Here is an 8,734-nt window from a genome sequence, read left to right as displayed (position 1 = left end):
AGAGGATGGATAAATTGTGATTTACTGAAATACTCAAATACCATACAGCAATGAAAAATAACTAAACTACAGTCACATGCATTACTATAGATAAATCTCAGTAATGCTTAAAAGTCACAGAAAGCTGATTGTGGTGACTCACACCTGTAATCCCAGCATTTTGGGAGGCCGAGGCCGGTGAATCATTTGAGGTCAGGAGTTTGAGACCAGCCTGGCCAACATGGTGAAACCCCATCTCTACTAAAAATACAAAAAAAATTAGCCAGGCAGGGTTGCACACGCCTGTAATCCCAGCTACTCAGGAGACTAAGGCATGAGAATCGCACGAGCCTGGAGGCAGAGGTTGCAGTGACCCCAGATCATGCCACTGCTTTCCAGCCTGCGCAACAGAGTAAGACACCGTATCATTTAAAACAAAAAAGTCACAGCAGAATCCACATACTATATGATTCCCCTTGCATAAAGCTCAAAACCATGCAAAAGTAAGAATCACATATCAGTAGAGATATAGCCATAGTCAAACTATAATGAAAAGCTAGAGAATAATAAAATTTAGAATAATAATTATCTGGTTGGGGAGGGGCCTCCAAATAAATGTATGGGTAGTGTTCTATTTCCTAAGCAGGGGTCATGGGTGTTTGTTGTTTTGTTGGGTTTTTAAAAAAAAATCTTTTTTAGAGAGTGGGTATCACTATGTTGCTTATTTTGGCCTCAAATTCCTGGCCTCAAGCAATCCTCCCATCTCAGCTGCCCAAGTAACTGAGAGTACAGGCATGTACCATCACACCCAGTTTATACTTTTTTATTATTACACATTAAAATATACACTTTGGGCTGGGCACAGTAGCTAATGCCTGTAATCCTAGCACTTTTTTTTTTTTTTTTTTTTTTTTTTTTTTTGAGACAGAGTCTCACTCTGTCACCCAGGCTGGAGTGCAACGCCACGATCTTGGTTCACTGCAACCTCCGCCTCCTGGGTTCCAGCGATTCTCCTGCCTCAGCCTCCCGAGTAGCTGGGATTACAGGTGACTGCCACCATGCCCAGTTAATTTTTTTTTTTTTTTTTTGTATTTTTGGTAGAGACGGGTTTTGCCATGTTGGCCAGGTTGCTCTCAAACTCTTGACCTCAGGTGATCCACCTGCCTCAGCCTCCCAAAGTGCTGGGATTATAGGCGTAAGCTACCACACGCCTGGCCAATTCCAGCACTTTCGGAGGCTGAGGCAGGTGGATCACTTGAGCTCAGGAGTTCGAGATCAACCTGTACAATGTGGTGAGAACCCATCTCTACAAAAAGTACAAAAATTAGCCAGGTGTGGTGGTGTGCACCGGTAGCTCCAGCTACTTAGGAGGCTGAGGCAGGAGGATCACTTGAGCCCAGGGAGGTTGAGGCTGCAGTGAGGTGTGATCGTGCCACTGCACTCCAGCCTGGGTGACAGAGTGAGATCCTATCTCAATAAATAAATAAATAAGTAACATGCACATTTTGGTTGAAATAGTCTTGTATATGTGCTATGTAATAAAAATTAAAATAAATTACAGTTGATTCTTCCATAAACTAGAATAGTATGAAGCCTCTTAAAAGTTATATTTTTATCAATATTAGTGACATTTATATGTGCCCCCATGTATTGTAAAATCCCATTTTTAAAAGATAAACAACCCTGCTCCATCTCCTGCAACTGCTGCCCAGGTCCGAGTGGTTCACTGCACTGTTAAGACAGATTCCAGATGCCGGGAACTCGTGCCTCCAATTCCAGACGCTATGTCCAGCAAAGGCTCTGGGGTTCTGGCCTACAGTGGTGGCCTGGACACCTCCTGCATCCACGTGTTGCTGAAGGAACAAGGCTATGACATCATTGCCTACCTGGCCAACATTGGCCAGAAGGAAGACTTCGAGCAAGCCAGGAAGAAGGCACTGAAGTTTGGGGGCAAAAAGGTGTTCATTGAGGATGTCAGCAGGGAGTTTGTGAAGGAGTTCATCTGGCCGGCCATCCAGTCCAGCGCGCTGTACCTCTCTCACCTCTGGGCCCTCTCTCACCTCAGAGGTGAGGGCACCTCTCTCACCTCACCAGGCCCTGCATCGCCTGAAAACAAGTGGAAATCGCCCAGTAGGAGGGGGTCAAGTAAGTGTCCCAAGGCGTCACAAGAAAGGGAAATGATCAGGTCCGGTTTGAGCTCATCTGCTACTCGCTGCCCCCCCCAGATAAAGGTCATTGCTCCCTGGAGGATGCCCAAGTTCTACAACTGGTTCGAGGTCCGCAATGACCTGATGGAATACGCAAAGCAACACGGGATTCCCATCCCAGTCACTCCCAAGAACCTGTGGAGCACGGACGAGAACCTCATGCACATCAGCAATGAGACTGGAATCTTGGAGAACCCCAAGAACCAAGCGCCTCCAGGTCTCTACATGAAGACCCAGGACCCGGCCAAAGCCCCCAGAACCTCTGACATTCTCGAGATCGAGTTCAAATAAGGAGTCCCCATGAAAGTGACCAACATCAAAGATGGCAGCACCCACCAGACCTCCTTGGAGCTCTTCGTGTACATGAGTGAAGATGCGGACAAGCACGGCGTGGGCTGTATTGACATCATGGAGAACCATTTCACTGGAATGAAGTTCCCAGGTATCTACGAGACCCCAGCAGGCACCATCGTTTACCACGCTCATTTAGACATCGGGGCCTTCACCATGGACCAGGAAGTATGCAAAATCAAATAAGGCTTGGGCTTGAAATTTGCTGAGCTGGTGTATACCGGTTTCTGGCACTTGATTGTAAATTTGTCCACCACTGCATTGCCAAGTCCCAGGAGCGAGTGGAAGGGAAAGTGCAGGTGTCCGTCTTCAAGGTCCAGGTGTACATTCTAGGCCGGGAGTCCCACTGTGTCTCTACAACGAGGATCTGGTGAGCATGAACGTGCAGGGTATTATGAGCCAATCGATGCCACCGGTTTCATCAACATCAGTTCCCTCAGACTGAAGGAATATCATCATCTCCAGAGCAAGGTTACTGCCAAATAGACCCCTGCACAATGAGGAGCTGGGGCCTCCTCAATTTACAGATTCCCCAAGTACAGGCGCTAATTGTTGTGATAATTTGTAATTGTGACTTATTCTCCCCAGCTTTGTTCCCTGGTCCCCCTGAAGCCTGCCAACGTGGTCATCGAAGGGAAGGGTGGGGGATCAGCTGCAGCGGGGAGCTATAAAATGACAAAAGATATATTAGTTTAAAAAAAAAAAAAGATAAGCTAGGGGTGAGGGCTCATGCTTGCAATCCCAGAATTTTGGGAGCCAAGGCAGGAGGATTGCTTGAGCCTAGGAGTTTGAGACCAGACTGGGCAACACAGTAAGACCCTGTCACAATAAAATATAAAAAATTAGCCAGGCATGGTGGCACCCATATTAGTAGTCTCAGCAACATGGGAGGCTGGGGTGAAAGGATTGATGGAACCCAAGAGGTCAAGGCTGCAGTAAAGTATTATCTTGATGCCTGGGTGACAGAGCAAAACCCTGTCTCAATAAAAAAAAAAAAGAAAGAAAGAAAGAAAGAAAAATAAGTATGTATATTGAAAAATATACAAAAACCTTTTGTTAGTGATTATAGCTGGTGGGGAGATAACAGGGACCTTTCATTTCAAACTCACATATTTCTGTAATATGGGGAAGATTTTAAAAGAATGTTTATTACTTTTATAACATCAAAAGTATCAAATATTTGTAAAAGTCTATCAAGATAAAGTTAATGGTCCTAGGTATAAATTAATAGGCCTAGGTATAAATAAGTCCATGGTATGAATTTATGATGTTCTGTAGGCATATAGACTCCTTTAAAATGTTCACATGGGGTAGTCCTGGAAAATTACTAAAGTTCTAGGAGTCTCTTGCCTTTCAACCATAACTTAGCTTCTTACTGGAACTGCCCAAGCATGTACCTTTGTGATCTGACAGCTGCCTTATGATGTAACTTGATCACTTGCTGTTTCCTCATCTCATTATGGATTCCCACTTCCACAGAACATATCGAATTTTTTTTTTTTTTTCTTTCCAAGACGGAATCTAGTTCTGTCGCCCAGGCTGGAGTGCAGTGGCACAATCTTGGCTCACTGCAACCTCCACCTCCCAGGTTCAAGCAATTCTCCTGCCTCAGCCTCCCGAGTAGCTGAGATTACAGGTGCCTGCCACCATGTGCAGCTAATTTTTTGAATTTTTAGTAGAGACAGGGTTTCACTGTGTTGGCCAGGCTGGTCTCAAACTCCAGACCTTGTGATCCACCCACCTAGGCCTCCCAAAGTGCTGGGATTACAAGTGTGAGCCACCGCACCGGGCAACTTTAAAAAAAAAAATCGTATTTTTATTACCAGGTGATATGTCAAATAAGTTGGGTGCTGAAGATGAAGTAGGGTTAGGCATGTGTTGGGCATCACCTGGCAGACAGATTACATTTACTCAAAAAGGGTCCACAGTCATCTAAGCAAAGTGTCTAATCATTCTATGAGAAGCCACTTATACTTTCACTTTTCTTTTTTTTTTTTTTTTTTTTTTTTTTTTGGAGATGAAGTCTTGCTCTGTCACCCAGGCTGGAGTGCAGTGGCGCGATCTTGGCTCACTGCAACTTCTGACTCCTGGGTTCAAGCAGTTTTCCTGCCTCGGCCTCCAGAGTAGCTAGGATTACAGACGTGTACCACCCGGGGTTGCCAAGTTTTCTCCATCTCGCCGGGCTAATTTTTGTATTTTTAGTAGAGACAGGGGTTCACCATGTTGACCAGGCTGGTCTCGAAATCCTGACCTCAAGTGATCCACCCACCTCGGCCTCCCAAAGCACTGGGATTACAGGCATGAGCTACCACGCCCAGCCTATAATTTTACTTTAATAGAAACTTTTATCTGCTTGTCTTTGTCCATTTGCTGCTGCTGAGATGGGGCAATTGATGGAAAAAAAAAAAGAAAAAAAAACAAGAGATTAATTTCTCATAGTTCTGGAGAATGGGAAGTCTGATATCAAGGTGCTGACATCACGTGAGGACTTTGGGTTGCTTCATTTCATGGAAGAAGGCTGAAAAGGAAGAGAGCATAAGAGAGCAAAAGGGAAGGATGCCAAACTCATCCTTTCATGAGGAACTCAATCCTATGATAATGGCATTGATCCGTTCATGAGGGCTCTGCCCTCTTAAATGTCCCACCTCTCAGCACTATTGCATTGGAGATTAAGTTTCTAACATATGAATTTTGGGGAACACATTCAAACTATGGTACTGCTTATAAAATGTTTCAATTTTCAAATGAAAATCTAGAGACTACAGCAGGGCACGGTGGCTCATGCCTGTAATCCTAGCACTTTGGGAGGCCGAGGTGGGTGGATCACGAGGTCAGGAGATCAAGACCATCCTGGCTAACATGGTGAAACTCCGTCTCTACTAAAAATACAAAAATTAGCCAGGCGTGATGGTGTGCACCTGTAATCCCAGCTGCTCAGGAGGCTGAGGCAGGAGAATCACTTGAACCTAGGAGGCAGAGGTTCCAGTGAGCCAAGATCACACCACTGCACTCCAGCTTGGGTGACAGAGTGAGACTCTGTCTCAAAAAAGAAAAAAAAAAAACAGAAAAGAAAAGAAAATCTAGAGACTAAGCTTCTCTGATGATGAGTTATTTGATGTTGCTGACCTTACTGAGGTGACAACGTAATCAACACAATTGTAAGGCGGAGGAGAAAATTTAGGATACCAGGTGGTCCTTCATGCTCAAGTTCAGCCTGCTATGGAAGCCTTCAATTACATTTCTAACAATCTTTCCAGACTTGAAAATACTCATTGGTGCATGATATTTGATACTTTTTAAATAATGATTTGAAGTTGTATACATGTTACAACTTTGGAAGATAACTCAGTTCAATCAGAGTGGAAAAAAGTCTTTGCTTTTGACATCATAAAAGCAGAAAAAAAGAGAGCAGCAGATCTCCCAGCACAGTGCTTGAGTTCTGCTAATGGACAGACTGCCTCCTCAAGTGGGTCCTTGACCCCCATGCCTCCTGACTGGGAGACACCTCCCAGCAGGGGACAACTGACACCGTATACAGGAGAGCTCCAGCTGGAATCCTGCAGGTGCCCCTCTGGGATGAAACTTCCAGAGGAAGGAACAGGCAGCAATCTTTGCTGTTCTGCAGCCTCTGCTGGTGACATCCAGCCAAACAGGGTCTGGAGTGGACCTCCAGCAAACTCCAGGAGACCTGCAGCAGAGAGGCCTGACTGTTAGAAGGAAAACTAACAAACAGATAGGAATAGCATCAACATCAACAAAAAGGACATATACACAAAAACCCCATCTGAAGGTCACCAATATCAAAGACCAAAGGTAGATAAATCCATGAAGATGAGAAAAAACCAGCGCAAAAATGCTGAAAATACCAAAAACCAGAATACCTCTACTCCTCCAAAGGATCACAACTTCATGCCAGCAAGGGAACAAAACTGGATGGAGAATGAGTTTGATGAATTGACAGAAGTAGGCTTCAGAAGGTGGGTAATAACAAACTCCTCCAAGCTAAAGGAGCATGTTCTAACCCAACGCAAGGAAGCTAAGAACCCTGAAAAAAGGTTAGACGAATTGTTAACTAGAATAATCAGTTTAGAGAAGAACATAAATTACCTGATGGAGCTGAAAAACACAGCACGAGAACTTGGTGAAGCATACACAAGTATCAATAGCCGAATCATCAAGCAGAAGAAAGGATAACAGAGATTGAAGATCAACTTAATGAAATAAAGCATGAAGACAAGATTAGAGAAAAAGGAATGCAAAGTAACGAACAAAGCCTCCAAGAAGTATGGGACTATGTGAAAAGATCAAACGTACGTTTGACTGGTGTACCTGAAAGTGACTGGGGGAATGGAACAAAGTTGGAAAATACTCTTCAGGGTATTCTCCGGGAGAACTTCCCCAACCTAGCAAGACAGGCCAACATTCAAATTCAGGAAATACAGAGAAAGCCACAAAGATACTCCTCAAGAAGAGCAACCCCAAGACACATAATCATCAGATTCACCAAGGTTGAAATGAAGGAAAAAATGTTAACGACAGCCAGAGAGAAAGGTTGGGTTATCCACAAAGGGAAACCCATCAGACTAACAGCAGATCTCTCTGCAGAAAACCTGTAAGCCAGAAGAGAGTGGGGGCCAATATTCAACATTCTTTTTTATTTTATTTTATTTTTTATTTTTTGTGAGATGGAGTTTCACTCTTGATGCCCAGGCTGGAGAGAAATGGTGCAATCTTGGCTCACCGCAACCTCCGCCTCCCAGGTTCAAGAGATTCTTCAAGGCCGGGCGCGGTGGCTCAACCCTGTAATCCCAGCACTTTGGGAGGCTGAGACGGGCGGATCACGAGGTCAGGAGATCAAGACCATCCTGGCTAACACGGTGAAACCCCGCCTTCTACTAAAAATACAAAAAACTAGCCGGGCTTGGTGGCGGCGCCTGTAGTCCCAGCTACTCGGAGGCTGAGGCAGGAGAGGAACCCGGGAGGTGATTGCGAGCCGTAAAACCGCTACCACCTGCACTCCAGCCTGGCAGGACAGAGCCAGACCCGCCTCAAAAAAAAAAAAAAAAAAAAAAAAAGAGACTCTCAGCCTCAGCCTCCCGAAAGAGCTGGGATTACTGGCATGCACCACCACACCTAAAGTTAATTTTGTATTTTTACTGGAGAGACAGGATTTCTCTGTCATGATATTAACTGTTATTTCTAAGCTCGTTAGTTGATGCAGTTTCAGTTTCCAGCCTCGGACATGGTCTTTACATTTTGGCATGTTTTTGTAATGGCTGCACCGGCTGTTCCTTTCATGTTTAGTGCTTCCTTCAGGGTCTCTTGTGGCAGGCCTGGTGGTGACAAAAATCTCTAAGCATTTACGGTATCTGTAGCTGATTTTATTTCTCCTTTCACTATGAAACTTAGTTTGGCTGGATATGAAATTTGGGTTTAAAATTCTTTTCTTTAAGAATGTTGAATATTGGCCCCACTCTCTTCTGGCTTGTAGCTCTACGAGATCTGCTGTGATCTGATGGGCTTCCTTTAACCCGACCTTCTCTGGCTGCCCTTAAGATTTTCCTTCATTTCAACTCTTCTCTTGTGAATCTGGCAATTATGTGTCTTTGAGCTGCCCTTCGAGGATATCTTTGTATGCTCTGTATTTCCTGGATTAACGTTGGCCCGTCTCTACTCAGGGTTGTAGTTCCTGATGATATCCTGAAGTGTTTTCCAACTGGTTCCATTTCAATTTCAGGCAACTTCAATCATTTTGTATTCTATCTTTTACATAATCCCATAATTTCTTGCAGGCTTTGTTCATTTTTCTTTCTTTGGTTTCTCTTTCGCTTCATTTCTCGCCTTATTTTGATCCTCAATCGCTGATACTCTTTTTCTTCCAGTTGATCGAGTCGGTTACTGAAGTTTATCACGTGATTTCTCGTGGTCATGGTTTCCTCTTTCATCTCTTTCATTTCTGCTTTATGACCTTCTCTGCATTAATTACTTAGCCATCAATTCTTCCACTTTTTTTTTCAAGATTTTAGTTTTATGCTTTGGGTAATGAATTCCTCCTCTTTTAGTTCTATATGAAATGATGACTGAAGCTCTTCTCTCCTCACAAAGTCATTCTCCATCCAGCTTTGATCCAAGAGGCTATGAGCTACACCCTTGCCGGGGAGATGCACTCTTATTTTTGAATTTCCAGCTTTTCTGCC

General features: G+C 44.2%; 1 pseudogene; it reads left to right on the top strand.

The window, feature by feature from the left end:
* Positions 1 to 1,385: 1,385 nt before the first annotated feature.
* LOC101019304 lies at positions 1,386 to 3,273 on the top strand (annotated as a pseudogene).
* Positions 3,274 to 8,734: the final 5,461 nt, after the last annotated feature.

The sequence above is a fragment of the Papio anubis genome, chromosome X, assembly GCF_008728515.1.
Source record: "Papio anubis isolate 15944 chromosome X, Panubis1.0, whole genome shotgun sequence".
NCBI classification, from domain to species: Eukaryota; Metazoa; Chordata; class Mammalia; order Primates; family Cercopithecidae; genus Papio; species Papio anubis.
The sequence above is the reverse complement of the archived record's forward strand: the minus strand, read 5'-3'. Positions and strand labels throughout refer to the sequence as shown.